The 22,783-nt window shown below is 38.9% G+C and overlaps 1 protein-coding gene across 1 annotated transcript in view; it reads left to right on the forward strand.

Annotated features, from left to right (window-relative positions):
• LOC115624845 (spondin-1) overlaps positions 1-22,783 on the forward strand; it is a 57,427-nt gene that overhangs the window by 24,087 nt on the left and 10,557 nt on the right. The gene's annotated exons all lie outside the window — the stretch shown is intronic.

A 22,783-nucleotide genomic window follows, 5' to 3' on the forward strand; every position in this document is an offset into this window, starting at 1 on the left:
CGTATAAAGTTAAATGCATACCTGAATTAATACATTATTACTTGAAACTGTCGCTGATTACGTCTTATTGCAAACGACAAAAAAATGTATTTTTCAGCTGTACGAATAGTTTAGGAGGCCACGCTTTTGGGAGGTTTCTAATCTCATTTGTTTTTTCAGAAGATTTGATTAAAAACACTCACAAAGACATTTTTCCAAATATAAATAATCATTGGAATTTCATTGGAAACCTTATAGTTTTTGTAAACAATCTTCATCAAAAATATTTTGCATATCCTATGTAAATATTAATAAATCAGCAAATTACTAAATGTATACTTAAAACACCACCATTCACACACAGCATCCAAAACAACCCCACCATAGTGATGCCCCATTGGCCCAAATAGAACATTACATTTTTCGAATATCACATTTTGCTGATTTTCTTGTGATTTAAACGAAAGTTAAAAATCTCTATATATATAAAACAGTTTGTCCTGACTGACTGACTGACTGACTGATTGGCAATCAACGCACAGCCCAAACGGTAAGAGCTAGGAAGCTGAAAATTGGACACATGTTGTCTTCAGTGGTGTAGGTGAGCACTAAGAAGCGGTTTTGGAAAATTCGAACGCCAAAGGGGGGAAAACGGGCTCCAACGTTTGTATGAAAAATCTACAATTTTCATCCAATTAACTTCAAACTTAGTTTGTATACTCTCAAAAAGAATACAAGAAAAACTGTATACTTGGGTTTTCACCATTTTTCCTGGGCATGAAAAAAGTGGGGTTTTCCGGGGAAAAATTGAAACACAATCAACACCCCACAGCCCAAACGGTAAAAGCTAGGAAACTGAAATTTGGGCTCAAGTATCCTATTATGGTGTAGATGCGCACTAAGAAGGGATTTTGGAAAATTCGAGCTCCAAAGGGGGGAAAAGTAGCTCCAAAGTTTGTTTGAAAATTTTGAATTTTTGCATTTTTGAATTGATCAACTTTAAATTTAGGTTTTATAATCTATAAAAGAATACAAACAAAACTGCATACTCGGTTTTTCAAAATTTGTGTTGGAGCTTGAATTATTGGGGTTTTAATATTTATTCATTTTTTCAAATGAAAAGTTTGTGTTATAAATTTTGTCAGATCGATTTCAAATTTGGGTAATATAATCTACGTAACTAAAATTACAACTTTGCATTTAACGATTTTTAAAATATGCATTTTACAAATGCAGGTAGAACAAACAATACAAAATATCAAACAGTTGGGGACAACTAAGTATACATACACACACACACACATACATACATACAAGCAGCTGTTCGTGTAGTTACGTGTAAACGGTTGAAGTAGCCAAAGCAAAATGTGAGACACTAATGTGTGAATGTTCATTTGTACACATGTATGTACATACATACATACATATGTATGTACAAAAGTACATTCGTCTTGCACTGACAGGGCAAGAAATGTTAATTAATTAAAAATTATTAACATTATAACATAAACATTTTTATGCTATTTTTTCTTTGTTTAGTACATTTGGCATAAGGGGTTTTTAGGACAATGGACTACAAGGGCGTACGCAGGTTGGGCAGGGGGGACATTTCTCCCCTTAGAAAGAATTTCGCATTATGAATTACGCCAGCACCATATGTATTACATACGTACATACGTCTGTATGTATAGCATGTACATATGTATGTATATACATCAATAAGTATGTATGTACGTTCATACATTCCTATATACATATATAGGTTTGTATGTACAAGTATGCAGTGGGCTATCGAACACTGTTGTTTAATTGTAATAAATAGTTTTCTATGGTTTCAAATCAAAATTTTTAAAACAACAACAACAACTTCAAGTTATTGGCTCGCAAATCTTCTTTCGTTTTGATCATTTACGCCTGTTCATTACATACGCAAAATGCCAAAAGTTTACAGTTACAGTACACATACAAATAAATTTGTATGTATGTATGTGTACAGTGTACATTCGAATACAGTATTATAATCAATAACTCTCAAACGATGTTTTTCGATGTATTTGTATTCGACATGTATTACGATATATCAACACAAGTATCGATATTTTCGATATATCGCATTTAATTTTATTATTGGGGTTTTAATATTTATTCACTTTTTCAAATGAATAGTTTGTGTTATATATTTTGTCCGATCGGTTTCAAATTTGGGTAATGTAATCAACATAACTATATCAACAAATTGGCATTCAACGATTAAAATATAGCAATATGTTTTTTACTTGCCATATATCAAATATCAAATAGTTGGGAACAGTTCGTGTCTATGTGTGCCCATGCATACATACATATGTACAAGCATATGTATCTATGCCTGTATATGTATGAAGCATGTAAATACAAAACAACAACAACAACTTCAAGTTGTTGGCTCGCTCATCTTCTTTCGTTTTGACCATTTAATGTTAATTGCAAAGGCAAAACGTCAAAAGTTTACAGTTACCGTCGCTAAGCAACGACTGCGTATGCGATAGTAAAGCAGAAACCGAATAACGGAGCTACGCATATTCTGCTTCGCATTGCGGGCAGATTTATGTATGTATATGATTTGTTCTTATCGATCTCAATAAATAATTAGATTTTATTATTTAAATATTCTGCTTATTGCATTCAAACTTCGATATTTTGATGGTATCGGTGGCTTCAACTATCGAAAGTTTTACTCTAGCAAATTGAGATGAGAATTGTCAGTGCTTTTTGATCGTGGCTCATCGCTGCACGGCATTGACACGAGTGCCGTGTTTCATATTCCGAGTTTGTGCGTGACCGTATTGACTCAAATGTGAATTTAAAATTAGGATATACCCTTATAATTATTCCCCTTTTTTGCACATAGTCTATCTTAAAACGTTGCGTTATCTCTATATATAAAACAGTTTGTCCTGACTAATTGGTGATCAACGCACAGCCCAAATGGTAAAAGATGAAATTTGGACTCAAGTATCCTTTCATAGTATCCATCATAGTGTAGGAGCACACTAAGAAGGGCTTTTGGAAAATTCTAGCTCCAAAGGGGGGAAAACGAGCTTTAAAAAATATTAGTTATAATGGTCATGTTCGTTTAAAGAAATAGTTTGGCAAGAACAAAAATGTAACGGACTACTGAACAATTTTTTGTCAAGAACAGAAAATGTTCATTTAAATACCTTAAATGCCTTCCTACTGGTAACTTATAAGGTGAAAACATATCGGTAGGTTATGCACACACAAAATAAATACAATTGGAAACATTATATTGAGCCGGGTTAAGACGGGCAATACCTGCTAGTCTATATATATAAAACAGTTTGTCCTGACTGACTGATTGGTGATCAACGCACAGCCCAAACGGTAAAGGCTAGGAAGCTGAAATTTGGACTCAAGTATCCTTTCATAGTCTAGGTTCCCACTAAGAAGGGATTTTGGAAAACTCGAGCTCCAAAGGGGGGAAAACACGCTCCAACGTTTGTATGAAAAATCTACAGTTTTCATCTGATTAACTTCAAACTTAGTTCATATACTCTCAGAACAATTCCAAGAAAAACTGTATACTTGATTTTTGAAATTTTTTTTGGAGCCTGAAATATGGGAGTTTTCCTGTACAAAAAATGGGGCACAAAAGGAAACCGCGTCAACAGCCCTCAGCCCAAACGGTAAGAGCTAGAAAGCTGAAATTTTGGCTCAAGTATCATGGTGTAGATGCGCACTAAGAAGGGATTTTGGAAAATTCGAGCTCCAGAGGGGGGAAAACGAGCTTCAAAGTTTGTTCGAAAAATCCGCATTTTTTAGCCGATCGACATAAAACTTGGTTTCTGAAATCAATAAAAGAATACAAAAAAAAAAAAGTAATTTTTTCTTTGTTTAGTGCATTTGGCATTAGGGTTTTCATTAATAACTTTATGAGGCAACAACAAATATCATTTAGTTGGGGACATCACATACACACACTCACACACACAACAAGCAACAGTTCGTGTCTATACATACATATGTATGTATGTATGTATGCCTGTGTATGAATATAGCATGTATGTACATTCGTATTAATGTATACATTGGGCAATCGAACACAGTTGTTTGATTGTAAAAAAAATAATGCTCTAAAAACAACAACAACTGCAAGTCATTGGCTCGCTCTTCTTCTTTCGTTTTGACCATTTAATGTTAATTGCAAAGGCAAAACGCCAAATGTTTACAGTCGCCGTCGTTACCGTCGCTAGGTAACGACTGCGTAAGCGAGAGTAAAGCAGAAACCGAATAACGGAGCTACGCATATTCTGCTTCGCATTGCGGGCAGATGTATATATGTATATGATTTGTTCTTATTGATCTCAATAAATAATTAGATTTTATTATTTAAATATTCTGCTTATTGCATTCAAACTTCGATATTTTGATGGTATCGGTGGCTTCAACTATCGAAAGTTTTACTCGAGCAAATTGAGATGAGAATTGTCAGTGCTTTTTGATCGTGGCTCATCGCTGCACGGCATTGACACGAGTGCCGTGTTTCATATTCCGAGTTTGTGCGTGACCGTATTGACTGACAATACCTGACAATACCTGCTAGTAAAATATATAATTGACGCAATTCTTGTTTCAAATAAGTACCACATAACTGTGTATTAATTAAACAAACTTGGCGAAAATTGTGTGTCGCTGATTGGGCAAGTCTGCTTGTTAGCGAAAATGTGAATGATTATAAACTGCCATTTGAATATACAATACGGACCAGGGAAACAAAATGTAAGTACACTTTTGTTATTTATGAATTCAATGTCAAATGCTAATTTTTGCAAAACATAGATCGACACAACAGGGCGCAATTTTCGTCACATTTATGGAAATACACCCCGTAATTGCGAAAACATCTAAATTATATTATAGAATATGTAAAATTAATTTAATTTTTAATAAGCAATATTCTTTTGTGGGATCAGATGCGCTTCTTAAACAATTGTGTTGTATTTTTTCAACAATTAATTGGCTTTTCCGCAAATTCTCGCGGGCTAATATTAATGCAAATGGCATATTTGTTTTTTATTTAACTTAGTATGTTACAGAATTTAAGCACAATTAGTCAGTCAAATGTACTCGTCGACAGTCAGCTGTTGCTGACAGCTGAGTGCGTTACAGGATTTTTACAGAATTAGTCAGTCAAATGTGAGCGTCGACAGTCAGCTGTTGCGAAAAGGAGAACACCAAGTTTGCTTACATTTGAGATTGTATTGTTAGGTTCATGCACGCATCGTCATACCACAGCTGATTTTGGTTTACATACATTGAAAGAATTTTATGAAAATTGGAATTTAACCGCCTTATTGTTTGCCATTATTAATTTGTTAAATTGGGTCACACTGAAGTTAAAATATGACCAGCTAGAATTTAAGTTTGTCATTGTCTTTGTAATTGCCGAAACGAACAGACACGAAAGAAATACAAAATTGAAACGACAATAAGAACTCGTCTTATTTTTAATGAAAAGGTTCACTCCCTAAGGCGCGGAGGTTTTAAGCTATTTTTCACAGATGGATCGGTCACCGTAAATCACTCCAGCTCAGCCTTCTTACATGAGGAGTCAGGGCACATTGAAAGTTTTTTCACGGACGAAATCCTGTCGTCACTCTCTGCCGAACTTATAGATATCGATAAGGCACTAGATTACGCTATTTCACTGGGTATACCACGGGTGGCAGTCTTAACAGATAGAGGCAGTGCTCAAATACTGACTAAACCATCGCAGAATACTTACATAGCTCACAATATAAAGAATAAAATTAATAATTCCAGGATAATGGCGGTAGAAGTGCACTACATACCGGGTCACGTAGGGCTAGAACAAAACAGCATAGTGGATTCGGCAGCAAAGAAAGCAGCAAGCAGAAGGTACGTTCATGACGGTGAAATGGAGCCTGAAGGACACGGTGTGTACTATATACAGGAGGATTCATCAGGACTGGGAGAGGGAGTACTCCAGCTTTGCTGCAGAAAAGGACAGAAAATACTGCGCACTTTTCCCGGCAGCCGTGAACAAGCCTTGGTTTCAGAACGAAAATTGCAAATTAAATCCAAATAATATCAAATTAATGAACAGACTTCCATGTAAAAACTCCTTCGACAAAGTCACTCTCTCGAAAATGCACGTTATAAACGATAACTTATGCAACAGCTGTAACGTCCCTGACAGCGCAACACATGTTATTTTCGAATGCACAAAGCATAACACAACACGTCAACGTTACACATCACTAGCAAAATACAACAATGTGCACACTTTTTTCAAGCAAGCGGCCACAGCTGAGTACAATTCACTGGTCAACTTTATAAAATAAATCAATGTAAAATTTTAAAGACAAGCAAACACTACGAAATAACCCGCGTGGCAATTTCCACTTTACCAATAAGTGGGCGGCCAAATAATTCCACAATACCTAAGGGTATAGTGGTAACTTAAAACAAAAAAAAAAACAAAAAAATGAAACGAATTTATAATAGGAAACGAAAAGTGATTTATTGCCGCCGCATTACATTTACAATTGTTTCGTTCTAAATTTTTAATCGCAATCTGTTCGTCGTTTTTATACCCTGTACCCGTAGGGTAAAAAGGGTATATTAGGTTTGTGCAAAGTATGTAACATACAGAAGGAAGCATCTCCGACCCCATAAAGTATATATATTCTTGATCAGCATGACGAGAGAAATCGATCTAGACATGTCCGTCCGTCTGTCCGTCCGTCTGTCCGTCCGTCTGGATGAACGCAAGGATCTCAGAAACTATAAAAGCTAGAAAAACCAAAGTTGGCATCCAGTTTCTCCTTGGTCCGAGTAAGGACGAGTTTATTTTTTTTTTTAATTTTCCCCCCCTTCCCTCGCTACAGAATTTTGTCAATAGCGTCCACATTTCAATTGCTACCTAAACCAAACTTTGCACACATAATTTATAAATAATTATCTGCTGTTGTTTAAAATTTTATTCAATTTGGTCAATTTGGTTCAAAGAAAAGTTGTTAGCGAAACAAATTCTCGCCAGTACAACCCCCACAAACTGCAGCAACAAGTTCGCTCTTCTTCTTCCTCTTTTTGCTGCTGCTATGGGCGCATATAACTCAGTGACGGAAGTTTACCTGGGTACAGGGTATTACACTGTCGGGCTTGCTCGACTGTAGCGTTCTCTCTTGTTAGTTGTGAAATAGTTATGCATATGCATATGTACAGTTTGTAGCCAACTGATGTATGTATGTACATATGTATGTATACAGGAACCGCCTAAAAGTTTGCCATTGAATATAATTGGTAGTCAACCAATATCTACATATATATAACAGTTTGTCCTGCCTGGCTGACTGATTGGTGATCAACGCACAGCCCAAACTGTAAAAGCTAGGAAGCTGAAATCTGGACTCAAGTATCCTTTCATAGTGTAAATTAAATTATTAAAAACAAGATAGAACGCTACAGTCGAGCAAGCCCGACAGTAAAATAGCCTGTACTCTCCACAAAAAAGAAAAATTAAAAAAAAAAAAAATTTTTTTTTTTTAAATTAAATTATTAAAAAAAATGAATGAATTAATTAATTAAAATTAATTAATTTAATTAAATTAGAATACATGTTTATGTTCAGTTTTAACAGCATATATTTACATCACGTACCTATGCGTGTTTATATGCATGTATGTATGCAGCACAAAGTTGAACCAAAACAGCAACAACAACAACAGCTGCGGGCAGCGCTGCCGACAGAGCTGCAGGCAGCGCATGAGCAGCGATTTCTTTCTTCAGAATTGACCTATCATAATGAAATTTGGCACACGGACACATTAGTACTAACAGGATGTACCTACCAAAATTGATTTTAAAATTCCGAGAATTACGGAAAATATAAGAAAAAACACGAATTGCGGGGGAGTGGGGGGGGGGGGGGGGGGGGGGTGCATCGAAAAAAATCTCAAACTCGTACTTTCTCGGTCTTAGGAGAATATGGAAACCAAGATTGGTTATTCTAGCTCTTATACTTTCTGAGATCCTTGCGTTCATACGGACAGACGGACAGGCAGACGGACAGACAGACGGACAGACGGACGGACGGACAAGGCTATATCCACTCGGCTTCTCATCCTGATCAAGAATATATATACTTTGTGGGGTCTGCCACGCCTCCTTCTGTGTGTTACACACATGCGCACAAAACTAGTATAGCCTTTCACCCTTTGGGTACAGGCTATAAAAATGTTGGGGTCACAAAAGGAAACCGCGTCAAAAGCCTACAGCCCAAACGGTAAAAGCTAGGAAGCTGAAATTTGGGTTCAAGTATCTTATTATAGTGGTTATAATGTTGTCCGATCAAATTTGGTATCCGTAATCCACATAACTATGTCTACAAATTGGAACTCAACGATTTTCGAAATATAGAAATATGTTTATAATCTGCACATGAAATGTACAGAAGTATATTAGGTTTGCGGGAGCTGAAAAATGTAACAGGCAGAAGGAGGCGTGGCAGACCCCACAAAGTATATATATTCTTCATCAGCATGACGAGACGAGTCGATCTAGCCCTGTCTGTCTGTCTGTCCGTCCGTCCGTATGATCACCTAGATCTGAGACACTATAAGAGATAGAGACACCAAATTTTGCACAAAGATGCCTTATGTGTGTATTCTATACGAGTTTGTTTTATTTTTTGGATTTTCCCACCCACTTCCCCCCCTATGGGGGTTTTCCCGATTTTCCATTCGTATAATCGCCTATATCTCGGAGACTATAAAACCTAGGAACACCAAATTTTAGTTCCAGATGCCTTATGTGAATACGCAGAAAATGTATATTTTGGAATTTCCCTCCCTCCCCCCTCTCCCCCGCAAATCGCGATTTTCTCTAACTCCCGTAATTCTTGAAATTTCCCAGTTAGTTATTATGTGTCCGTATGCCATATTCACTAGACCGATTTAACAAGAAGTTATACATATATTTGCTGCTGCAGAGCTGTTCAAGGCTGTTGTTGATGTTGCTGTTTGGTTGACTGCTAACATGTTTACACAGACACGAATAGATGCGCATAGGCATACATACACTCACACAGACGCAATTGCTATGTAAATGTGCAATTATACACCCTTTACGTGAGTTCGAATACCGAGAAAGGTAAAATAGAACTAAAATTTTTTTTTTTAATTTATTTATTTTTTTGTTTTCTATAATTATTGTAAACATATGTACAGAGTATTTCAAAGTCAGGACACCCGACTTTAGCTTTTTTACTTTTTACTTTGGTGGGAGGGAAATTCCAAAATACACATTTTCTGCGTATTCACATAAGACATAAATTTGGTTTCCGTAGGGGGGGGATCCAGAGTCTGCAATCCAAAAGGCAGAGTGCTGTGCAGGCAGGTTCTGTTCCGCAATCTCAAATGCCATGGGACTGGCACACCGACCTACTGGCCACCGATCCTGCAAAAATCCCAGATGTTCTGGACATTGCCATCTCCGGTGGCTTGGATTCTGCAAGGATTCTAGCCAAAGAGGTCGAGGATCTCCTTTCGGACCACAGCGCCATAGCTATTTCCGTGTACGCTTCAGCCATGCTGCGAACCGCCCGTAAAAAGCTGATATACAAAACCTCAGACATCAGCAGATAGCATCACTGGCTGAACTCCATGAACCCGAACCCACCACTGGACACTCCCGAAGATATCGAGACTGCCGTCGAGAATCTCACCACGCAAATTAAGGAGGCAGCGGCACGTGCGGCACCAAGGCTCTCAAACCAGCTAAGAGTCACCAGCAGGGACTTTTGGAATCCCCAAGTAATCGAGCTGAAGACCGAGAAACGGCGTCTCCGACGATTATGGTTCCTCTCAAGAAATCCTAGAGACAAGACCGCTCTTAACAGAGCCACAAAGGAGCTTAAGGAGGCTTTGGCAAACCTGAGGAAGGAGGCCCTTGACAGCTTCGTAGGGCAGCTTGCGCCTGGTGACCCTCACCACAATTTGTGGAATGTCACCAAGCACATTAAGCGGCCGCTCAAGAGGATTCCGCCCATTAAGAAACCAGAAGGTGCAGAACAGAGGCGGAGAGGGCCAACGCATTCGCCGAGCACCTGGAGGGAGTCTTCACACCAATTCTTCGATGCTCTCCCTATGACGCAACGGAAACGGCCAGACTCCTGGATGAACCTCTCGCAGACTCTGAGCCGATTCCCCAAGTTACGGAAGAGGAGACTGCCGAGCTAATAGCTGCAAAGCAAAACAACAAGGCCCCAGGCTATGATGGCATCAATGCAATCGCATTAAAACTTCTCCCACCCACAAGCAAGAAACTCATAACGCTCATATTTAACAAATGCTTGCAAATGGGGCACTTTCCATCATCATGGAAACGTGCAGAGATAGTTAAGATACCTAAGCCTAGAAAACCTGAAGCTAATCTTGCCTCCTATCGGCCGATCAGCTTACTGCCAGTACTCTCAAAGACACTCGAAAGAGTATTCTTAAATAGAGTATTGCCGATAATGGACGAGGCTGATCTGATCCCCGATCACCAGTTTGGATTTGGGCGATGCCACGGGACCCCAGAGCAATGCCATCGAGTGGTTCAATATATCTTGGACGCTTTTGAAAACAAGAAATATTGCGTAGCGGTCATGCTGGACGTCAAGCAAGCCTTCGATCGGGTCTGGCACCCTGGACTCCTCCTGAAGATTAAATCCGGCCTGCCCCAGCCCTACTTCAAGTTCCTGAAGTCATTCCTGGAAGGCCGAAGGTTCGCCATCAAATGTGGAGAAGCCCGCTCAGGTCTCAAAGACGGCCGACCTCCCGGTGCTACTGAGCCCCAACATTATGGTAGCCACATATTCCGACGACACGGCCTTCCTCACCGTAGCAGACACCCCAGCCGAGGCCTCCCAGGTAATGCAAGAGCAACTCCATCTGCTTAACTCGTGGCACAAGAAGTGGAATATCTCTGTTAACAGCGATAAGTCCACCCAAACCACCTTCTCCACCCGCTCCGGCAACTGGCCACCAGTTAGCCTCAATGATATTACAATCCCAGAAGAAGACACTCCCAAATATCTTGGCATCACCCTCGACAGGAGGCTAACGTGGAAACCGCACCTGCAGAAGAAGCGCCGCCAGGCAGAAGACCGCATTAAAGCGTTCTACTGGCTGATGGGTAGCAGATCCAAGCTACCGACGTCATCAAAGCTTCTTGTATACAAGGCGATCATCAGGCCAATCTGGACATATGGTATCAAATTGTGGAGCACCGCCTGTAAGACTAATGTCCGAATTATACAGACATTCGAGAAAAAAGCTCTCCGCATCGCCACCAGCGCTCATCCTCTGCACGACAGCGACACCATTCATGAAGTCCTCAGCTTCCCTTGGGTGAAGGACGAAGTTAAGAAAATCAACAAGCGGTACATGCAGAGGCTACATGACCACCCCAAAAACTTGGCGATGAACTTGCTGGACAACAGCGAACGGACCAGGAGGCTGCTCAGGACCCATCCTCTGGACCTCCCCAGGGACTAGCCGGATACTACAACCACATTCTAAATGAAATAATAAACTGTGAAGTTTATCTTTATCCAATTTAATGATTGTCCATGATGGACAGTTTTATTTACAATAATTATAGAAAACAAAAAAATAAGAAAATTTAAAAAAAAAATTGATCGATTTTACCTTTCTCGGTATTCGAACTCACGTAAAGGGTATATAATTTCATATTTACATAGCAATTTCGTCTATGTGAGTGTATGTATTTGTGTCTGTGTAAGCATTTTCGCAGTCAACCAAACAGCAACATTAACAACAGCCGCGGGCAGCGCTTGAGCAGCGCTGCAGCAGCAAATATATTTATGGATATAACTTCTTGTTAAATCGGTCTATCTTAGTGAAACTTGGCATAGTTTGGCATAGTTTGCATGCCCAAACAGTAGTTTTGCTGCAACAAACGCAATTTTACAGAAAACGTGCTAATTGGGACGAAGTTTTTTAGTAATTCCATAATAGACATACATTAGTTAGTATTTCCACATTTATATCTTTTTGCAACTCTTTACCATTCAAAAGTACTATTCCACGGAACAAAGCGCAATTTATAAAGGATAATTTAAAAAAAACACATGAACAACACATGGCACAATTACACGAACACTTCATCGCTTAAAAACAGTTTTGGATTATAATTTTACATACCTTGATTAACGTTTTCCATTATATAACTTCACTTTTGTAGGTTATTTTCTTAATTCTGCAAGCTCTGAAAATTGCTGCCAAAATCACAAATACATGTGTTTCACACAATCAGGTAACTGCGCGCCAAGAAAATGGTGTTGCTATATCAGCAGGAATTAATTTAATTTTCGCTTTATTAAACAATTTATAATAAATTAAAAATAAAATTTTTTATATTTGGAGCAAATTTTTTTTGGACTTTCTGCCAAAAAAACGGGGGAAAAAACCATAGTGCATTGGAAGAAGAAGAAAAAGTGCGGAAAGTGCTCGATGCGGGTGCTGGGGAAAATAACACCAGGTAGAGTGCGTCTGTGAAGTAATAAACTGGAACGGTGCGTCATATCATAACCCAATAACGAGTTGGATGACAAGTTAAGAAGTAAAATAGAAAATATTCATGCATAAGGTATCTGTGTGTCAAATTCTCCTTTTATGGTCTCTAAGGTCTAGGTGTTTATACCGCTTAATGAAATAAGAATGAGCATTGAGCCTGCTCGATTCTCTTAAATAAATTACGGGAGTTATAGAAGGTCACATAAAGCGGAAGAGGACATGGCTATATCGACTCATCTTGTCCTACTGTGTGGTGCTGCCTTGCCTTCCTTCTACCTATTACATTTTTCTCTTTGTACAACCTATGTCATATACTTTTGTACATTTCAGATACAGAGTATAAAAAGACTATGTAGATATCATATACAGTATGTTAAGTAAGTGCGTGTGGTGCGTAATTCGAAAATTCGAAAACGCTTTTTTTTTAATTTTTGTTCACATAATCTTAATAATTGTGCTCAGGAGCAATACGCGTTTGCATTAATATTGATACGTCATCTGCGAGGCATGATTTCCACCAAATTTTCAGCATATTCTATTGGAAGCGACTTAAAATTTGTCGAATTTGGCGCTACAGTTGCTGAAGAGTTAATAGTCGTTTTCCCGGAAGCTTATGTTCTTTTAATGTTTAAAAGTTTTCAATTGCCCATCCGGGACGTTTTTTTTTACGCATTGGTTTTTCATTGTGCCTCGCCATTAAAAGATTCCTGGATAGTAACGTGAGATGCAGTGGTGGAAAAAATAATAGAAACGACATTCCACTTTTCACTAAAAACTCCAGTCCTCAATATCTGGGCAAGTTATATGGGTTTCTTCTACTAAGCACAATAATTGCTTAAAGGTACTTCATTGTGATTTCGTGTTAATACGTATTCTGGCAGAAATATTTGCTGTGTGCTCTGATTTGTTAGGGGACTACGTTTTTGGGTTGGAAAAAAAAATATAAACGCATTTACTTTTTGAAATAATATTGCATTGTACAGCGCCCATTACACTTATTTCGGTAATATTTTGAAATTATGAGTAATGCGTAAGTTCAAAATAACAATTGTTGTAAAATTTTCCTCTTAATAGTGGTATAAAGATAAGAATAGCACGGGGAAATCATTTCACAGCTACGAAAAAGGATATCATAATTAAGCTTAACAAGTAAAAAAGCTAAAGTCGGGTGTCCCGACTTTGAAATACTCTGTACATATGTTTACAACAATTATAGAAATTTAAAAAAATAAGAGAATTACAAAAAAAAATTATTGATCGATTTTACGTCTTTTGGTATTCGAACGCACGTAAAGGGTGTATAATTGCACATATACAAAGCAATTGCGTCTATGTGAGTGTATGTATGTTTATGCGCGTCTATTCGTGTCTGGGTAAGCATGTTCGCAGTCAACCAAAACACCAGCATCAACAACAGATGCGGGCAGCGCTTGAGCAGCGCTGCAGCAGCAAATATATTTATGGCTATAATTTCTTGTTAAATCGGTCTATCATGATGAATCTTGGCATACGGACATATAATTACTAACTGGGGGTATTTGCAAAAATTTTGCATGGGAAAGGGAGGGAAATTCCAAAACACAAATTTTCTGCATATTCACAAAAGGCATCTGGGACTAAAATTTGGTGTCCCTAGGTCTTATAGTCTCTGAGATATAGACGATTATACGAATGGAAAATCGGGAAAACCCCCATAGTGGTGAAGTGGGGGGGGAAGGGGGGGAAATCAAAAAAATAAAACAAACTTGCACAGCGTACATACATAACGCATCTTTGTGCAAAGTTTGGTGTCTCTACCTCTTATAGTCTCTGAGATCCAGGTGTTCATACGGACGAACAGACGGACAGACAGACAGACTAGATCGACTCGTCTCGTCATGCTGATCAAGAATATATATACTTTGTGGGGTCTGCCACGCCTACTTCTGCCTGTTACATTTCAGCTCCCGCAAACCTAATATACTCTTGTACATTTTATGTACAGAATATAAACATCAAATATCTTTTACAGAGATCCTCTGACCAAATAGGGAATAATAAACAAGAAAAGAATCCTAAAGTCGAGCGAGCTCACCTCTTAAATACCCTGTACCTCCCACCAAAAAGGAAAAAATTAAATAAAAATGTTTCAATTAATTTAAAACAAGATATAACGCTACAGTCGAGCAAGCCCGACTGGAAAATACCCTGTCCTCTCCACAAAAAAAGGAAAAATAAAAAAAATGATTTAAAAAGTTAATACATTTAATTAATTAATTAAATTATATATAAAATATTCCACATATAGTAAATTTACATCAGAATCGTGTCTCTGTGTGTTTATATGCATGTGAGTATGCAGCACAAAGTTGAATCGAAGCAGCAACAACAACAGCTGCGGCAGAGCATGGGCAGCGATTTTATTTATGGCTATAACTTTCTTCATGATTGACCTATCGTGATGATGGTATACGAATATATAATCACTAACTGGGTGTGACTACCAAATTTTAGGTCAAAATTCCAAGAATTACGGGAGTTATTATTAGTTAGTTAGAATAGGGGGGAGCGAGGAGGTGCATCAGAAAAAACGAACAAACTTGTCCTTTCTTTGGCTTAGGAGAATATGGATACCAAGTTTGGTAATTCTACCTCTTATACTTTCTGAGATCATTGTGTTCATACAGACAGACACACGGATATGAACTAAAATTTGGTAGTCACATCCAATGTAAATGATGTAAATGTAAATGTATGTATGAAATATTTTTTATTTAATTTAATTAATTCATTAAATTATTAAATCAAATTTTTTTAATAAATCTTTTTTTGTGGTGGTACAGGGTATTTAAGAATTGAGCCTGCTCTGTCCGCAGCTTTTGTTGTTGTTGCTGCTTATAAACGCACGCATATAAACACGCAGAGACACGATTCTGATGTAAATATATGCTGTTGAAACTGTACATGAGCATTTAATTAAATAAAATAATTAATATAATTTATTTTAATTAATTAAAATTTTTTTCTTATAATTTTTCCTTTTTGGTGGGAGGTGCAGGGTATTTAAGAATTGAGCTCGCTCGACTTTAACATTCTTTTCTTGTTTTTAGTAACTCATAGCAAAAAGAAGGGTGTATGTGTGTTTAGTGTTTTTTTTGGAAATTTTTGGAAAAGCACCCGTGTGAAGCAGGGACAGGACTAGTAACATATATGTATGTACATACATACATACATAAACATGTATCTACATAAAATACATACTAGCTAGTAGTTTCTAGAATTAAGCACTGTTTAATTTAACAACGACATACATACAGTCCTTATTTATAAGTGCAACTCGTTCGAAATTCCTCAGCACGGGATAGCGCCTGGACATTTAATTTTGATTTAAAAATCGGTACGTCTGGCAACGCAGATATGCACATATTTTTTGATGCAGACGCTATCTATCCTCATATGCATGTACATACATATATATACATATAAGTGTATGTATTCAATTGTGTTTGCAAATTCTATAAACGAAACGAAAAAAAAATGCAGCTATCCGTTTTACATTAAACCACTCATTTGTACAGTGGCGCAAGATATGACAACATTGACTTCTATTACAAACTTAAGCTTAAATGAAAAATTCAATTTTACTTCTATTAACTTAATGACAACAAACAATTCAATCTTAAATGACTAACAATTCAATTTCAACCACTTCATAAATGACAACTTAAATATAAAACAAGTAAAAAAGCTAAAGTCGGGTGTCCCGACTTTGAAATACTCTGTACATATGTTTACAATAATTATAGAAAATAAAAAAAAAATAAATAAAAAAAAAATTGGATCGATTTTACCTCTCTCGGTATTCGAACTCACGTAAAGGGTATATAATTGCACATTTACATAGCAATTGCGTCTGTGTGAGTGTATGTATGCCTATGCGCATCTATTCGTGTCTGTGTAAGCATTTTCGCAGTCAACCAAACAGCAGCATCAACAACAGCCGCGGGCAGCGCTTGAGCAGCGCTTGAGCAGCGCTGCAGCAGCGCTGCAGCAGCAAATATATTTATGGCTATAACTTCTTGGTAAATTGGTCTATCATAGTGAAACTTGGCATACGGACACATAATTACTAACTGGGGGTATTTGCAAAATTTTAGTTCGAAATTCCAAGAATTACGGGAGTTAGAGAAAATCGCATTTGCGGGGGAGAGGGGGGAGGGAGGGAAATTCCAAAATATACATTTTCTGCGAATTCACACAAGGCATCTTGGACTAAAATTTGGTGTGCCTAGGTCTTATAGTCTCCGAGATATAGGCGATTATACGAATGGAAAATCGGGAAAACCCTCATAGGGGGGAAGTGAGGGGGAAAATCAAAAAAATAAAACAAACTCGTATAGAATACACACATAACGCATCTTCGTGCAAAATTTGGTGTCTCTATCTCTTATAGTCTCTGAGATCCAGGTGTTCATACGGACGGACAGACAGACAGACAGGGCTAGATCGACTCGTCTTGTCACGCTGATCAATAATATATATACTTTGTGGGGTCTGCCACGCCTCCTTCTGCCTGTTACATTTTTCAGCTCCCGCAAACCTAATATACTCTTGTACATTTCATGTACAGAGTATAAATACAAAATATAATAATGTAAATCAACATGCCGGAAGGGCCATGCATTGGACCTTCAAAATATAGGAAGAATGGCTAGCTTGTGGATGGGCCGTTTAAGTTCGCCCATGGCCGTTTTTACGGTTGCTACCCGCACTTGGCCGTCTGCTCCTGTTGCAGCGCTAGTTATCCGTTATACGATCCAACGCTGCGGTGGTGTGTTGACCTCGTGGACGATTACCAGGGCGCCGATATCTACATTGGGTTGAGGACTCTGCGACTTGGTGCACAGCTGAAGGCTGTGTACGTAGTCCTTAGACCACACTTGCCAGAACCGCTGTCAGTGATAGCAGCTGCCACCTGCGCGTATATGTTAGCGGTCTGTCTGTCTTGTCCGGCTCGAATCCTTGCGGCAGCGAACGAAGCGGCTAACCGATCAGCAGATGACCCAGTGTAAGGGCGCCACCGTCGTTGGAATCTGCACTTAACGTAGTTAACTGTCGCGAGTTCAAAATTGTCTTTACGTCCGCCAAGTGGCCTCTGACCTCGCTCTCCACCAACGACGCGTTTGCGATTTGTCGTATGAGGAGGTGCTTTGCCGACTTGACTGCCGCTTCCCAAAGGCCTCAGAAGTGAGGCGCTCGAGGTTGAATGAAGCACTACTCCATCCCTTGTTCGGCTGCAAACAACTGCAGACTGCATTGTTGCTTACTGAACTCCGCCTGAAGCTCCTTCAGCAGGTTATTGGTTCCCGCGAAGTTGGTCGCGTTGTCCGAGTATAGGCGTTGAGGAAAGCCACGTCTCGCGATGAAGCTTTTAAGGGTTGAAATAAATGAATTAGTCGATAGGTCAGCTACGAGTTCAAGATGAACGGCTTTTGAAGCAAATCACACAAACACTGCTATATACATTTTAACTTGAGGTCGTCCTCTTATGCGGAGGGATACATTAATGGGACCTCACAAGTCAACGCCGCAAACAAAGAATGGTCAGGCGGTCAGATAGAAGGTTTCCCATAATCTGGCTCAAAAGTTTAGGCTTATAACGATAGCAGTGAATGCACGTTCGAACAATTTGCGTGCATTCTTTTCGGGCATTAATAACTCAGATTTGTTGTCGCAATAGAGCTATCAAGGTTTTAACGCCAGCGTGGCGGTTTTTTATATGTAGCTCTCGCAAGTACATTGCGACAAACGCTGAGGACTTTCGCATCAATATGGGGTGCTTTGTTTCATAGTCAAGAGGGGCGATTAGCAGCCTACCTCCGACCCGAATAAGCGAAAAATTTCTAGCAGAGTCTGAATACTGCTGGATAAATGGAGTCAGCGCTTGCAAGCCTGACTGAAGAATGTGCCCTTCTGAAAATTCAGAGCGCTGCACCAGTTCGAATAATTTAAGAGTTGCGAAATTTATCTCCTTAACACTCAAGTGATGCATTTTTCAGCAGATCGAAATATAAACCTATATACATAAGCGAACACTCTGACAAGTTTGCTATGCGAGGAAAAACGATTAAGTACATACGAAAAGTCATCCTGGCGTGAAGTTAAGAAGACTTGAGCAGAATTTTTCGTCTGGCTATTTTTAATTTCCTGAGATAATGAAAAATGAGCATTTTGAGGCCAAGCTTACTCATCGTCATACAAATACTTGGGCCCTTCAAGCCAAATTGAATTAACCGAAAGAGAAGGCAGATGACGCCATAGAACATTTTCAGACGTTTCTTGAATTCCAGCTACACGATTTGCCACAAACGTTGTAAGCGTGGAAGGAGAAGAATTTATCCAATGTAGTGTGATTTCAGTGTCTGTCCAAAAATGTACACTCTCGATTCTGCATTTGGCAAGCATTTCTTTAACTTGAGACCATAGTTGGGTCAGTAAGTATGCTGCGCACAATTCGAGCCTGGGTATAGATTTTGTTTGTAACGGTGCAACCTTTGCCTTTGCTGTAAGCAAACGCCAGGAAATGTCGTCATTGTGGTTGGCACGAATATAGAGGCAATATCCATATGCGTGACTAGACGCATCAGCGAACTCATGCACTTGTATGTTTGAGCTGCAACAGGCAAAAGAATATCGGGGGATGGAGACCTCATTCAGTAGCAAAAAATTTTGCTGAAACGCTTCCCATTTGGTAGCCAATTCCATTGGAACTGCCTCATCCAAATCAAGCTTATTGCGCCAAAGCTCTTGCAGAATAATTTTCGCCTTTATGTTTATTGGACATAAAAGGCCAAGGGAATCAAACATACGTGCTGTCACTGACAAAATGTTGCGTTTTGTAGGACTTAGATCAGCGAAACTGTCATCCAAATGGCATCGAAACCAATCTGTATTTGGCGTCCACCTCATACCCAAAGTCTTAGTTGAATCGGAATCGTTGAAGCTGAGCGACTTTTCAGATTCGTTAGCATCTGTAATATTTGGATGGTTTGTGTACCATTTTGCTAACTGAAAACAGCCTAATTCTAAAATTTGAGACACCTGACAAGTCGTCTTTACCGTGTCTGAATCGTCGGCTCCAGTGAGCATGTCGTCGACATAAAAGTCGATGCAAACAACTTTGACACCTATTGGGAGAACGTCCTTATGACGAACTCCTAGCTCCTGCAAGCACCGAATTGCAAGAAATGGTGCAGAAGCTGTGCCGTAGGTGACCGTGTTCAACCGAAAAGCTTGAAGCTCATCAGATCGGTTTTCACGCCACAATAAGTTGGAACCAACGGTCTTTTTCGAATATACTCACTTGCCTATACATTTTGGTTATATCTGCCGTAATGGCAAAGCGATTTAAACGAAATCGAATGAGCGACAAAAATAATTCCCTCTGTATAGTCGGTCCCACCATAAGAATATCATTTAATGAACTGCCAGAAGTTGTTTTGCACGACGCGTCAAAAACAACTCTCAGTTTGGTAGAACTACTATCAGGCCGCAGGACACACTGATGCGGTATGAAATAGTGTGGTCCCGGTGGAATTTTTGTTCCTATGGCAGTCATATGGCCAAGCTCGATGTATTCGTTCATAAAATCGACATACATCTTTTAGAGTGAGGGGGATTTTATAACTCTGCGTTCTAGCGATCGAAATCGTCGTTCGGCAATATCAAATGATGAGCCTAAGACCTGAGGATTGGTCTTAAATGGCAAACTGACTTCCAAAGGACCTGATGGCAACGTGGGTACACGCTTGACGAAATCTTCCTCACTTGCAATTTGCTCAGAAGAGAATTTTTCGGATTTTCGAATGTTGAGAATTTCTTCTAGTTCCCAGAAACGTTCCACTAGAGCCTCAGGCTTAGTGTCTTCAACATAATATAAACTGCACAACAAGACGGACTTCGCGTATTGAAGTTCTTGCATCGCCCAGATACTACCCAGTAAGACACTTCTTTTGTCTGGAAATACGCAGAGATTGGGCAAAGTCTTCTGTCATGAAATTCACCTGTGAGCCTGAGTCTAACAAAGCGGTCACGGATATGCACTAGTGTTGTTGCAAGAATGACGTGTTCGATTTCCGACGAAGCGTGATTAACATGTGCAGGATGCGATGAAGCGCAAACAACGGACAAGTTATTGCGAGTTGACTGCTGCTCTCGATTAGAAGCAGCATTATGCATTTGAGCAGGGTCTGAATAAATATGAAGCAAAGTGTTATACAGACGAGAGCAAACCCTATACTTTGATGATGTACAGGCAGACACCCTATGCCCTGGCATCAAGCAGTTAATGCATAATTGGCTGCTTTTTACAAAAGCAAACCTCTCTAAAACAGGAGTCGCACTGAAACCTCGACATAAAATAACACAAAAATAACATTTTTGTTCGCTTTTGGAGAATGAAAACGACGATTTAATAGCATTTTTCGACGGAAACTCAAACCTTGGCTTGCCTTTTGACTTTGAGGATTCTTCAGTAGACAAGTGTTGGTATCGCCTGTTGAGTATGTACAGTGACACACTCCAACCACAGTGGTAAACTATCATAGTCGAGCTGCTCTTCGTATCTAGCCTTTGTGTAACTGTCTACTGTCTACTGTCTTTAACTGTCCCTAAGGCTTCGTCGGACAGACACGAGAGAAGATGGTTAAACTTCTCAATATTTGATAGTGAGCGGTCAGAATCTACCAAACTTTTAAAAAGGCTTATAAACTGTTTATAGTCTGCATGTTTGCCACTAAATCTTCATTTTGGTAAATGAGAATTTTGCGCAGCAGGAGGCAATGTGTCAACTGCCGACTGTGCACTTAATGCAGATAGATATAGCGCTTTGGCACTAATACAAGTTTCCTCCAATGAAGCTCGATTTGTAGTATCCGGGTCAATGGAGTCAATATCTGACTGAAGATCCATGGCCCTTGATATATACGAATTTAGGATTTCCAATCGACACTGTATTTCGATCGGATTTGGTGGAGTAGTTTTTTTCACCAAAGCTTCTTTTAAATGACGAATATCCTCTTCTACCTTCTCTAATTTCGAGAACAACTTGATAAGTTGGTCACTAAGGCAGCCAGAAGTTGACAAAGTGTCGTCTACTTTGTTGGTCGACATATTTGCGAAGTAATTATTTAAAGTTTAATTAATTATGTTACGAGTTTTCTAGTGGCACAGCCCACTGTGCATATATAAAAGCACATGAAGATAAAACGACAAGAGGGCAAAGGGCACGAAATGAGCGGTCTAAGTGTGTACTGGCGCGCACCCACGCATAAGCCGTTGCTGTAAGCGTAGGCTGTACGAACGAAATCGAAAGGGGAATGTAGGAGCACGCACAGCACTAACTTGACACCGCGGTCAATAAAGAATCATGAGCATAAACTGGTCGGTCAACGAACTTGGGAACGAACAATTTTCAATTTCCGATTTTTAATCACAATTAATAATTGCTTCAAATTGCCGTTTTAAACTTGACACAAGCCAGATGCATGCGCCACTATATGCGAAAATTTATTGTTTGTGCTGAGAACTGAATGTATGTAATTAGCAGCAGCTTAATGTGCATACATATGTGTATCTTGAGCAGTTCTAAAAATGCACATATATGTACGTATGCATAGGCTCTGACACGGTTACCTGGTCATCAGATGAAGATTCATCAACTTTCCTTATATCCATTCCAGATCCAGCGGCGTTCACAAGCAAATAACCAGCAGCCAACTAATTGCCGCGAAAATATGTTTAAATTGTATCAAAATATTGTATTTAAACCGAAACCTAACTTTCCCGAAGTCCCTGCTCGGGCGCCATGTAAAATTTATAAACAAAACGAAATAAATGCAGCTATCAATTTACGTTAAATAACTTGCATACAAATGGAACTGCGGAAAAGTAGACCAAAGTAGTTGGCCGTTGCTCTTGGTGAAGAAAAAAACGTCCGCTGTGTTCGGTGGTCACAAGAGAAGAGAGAATGTTTATTTTCGGCAACATAAAGGCGCGATTGCTTAGTTTGATAGCTGGATTAATCCCGTTTTACATTAAACCACTCATTTGTACAGTGGCGCAAGCTATGATAACATTGACTTCAATTACTTAAGCTTAAATTAACAATTTAATTTAACATCTATTAACTTAAATAACTAATAATTCAATTTCAACAATTC

The sequence above is a fragment of the Scaptodrosophila lebanonensis genome, unplaced genomic scaffold (genome assembly GCF_003285725.1).
Source record: "Scaptodrosophila lebanonensis strain 11010-0011.00,11010-0021.00 unplaced genomic scaffold, SlebRS2 tig00000061-arrow-pilon, whole genome shotgun sequence".
Classification (NCBI taxonomy): Eukaryota; Metazoa; Arthropoda; class Insecta; order Diptera; family Drosophilidae; genus Scaptodrosophila; species Scaptodrosophila lebanonensis.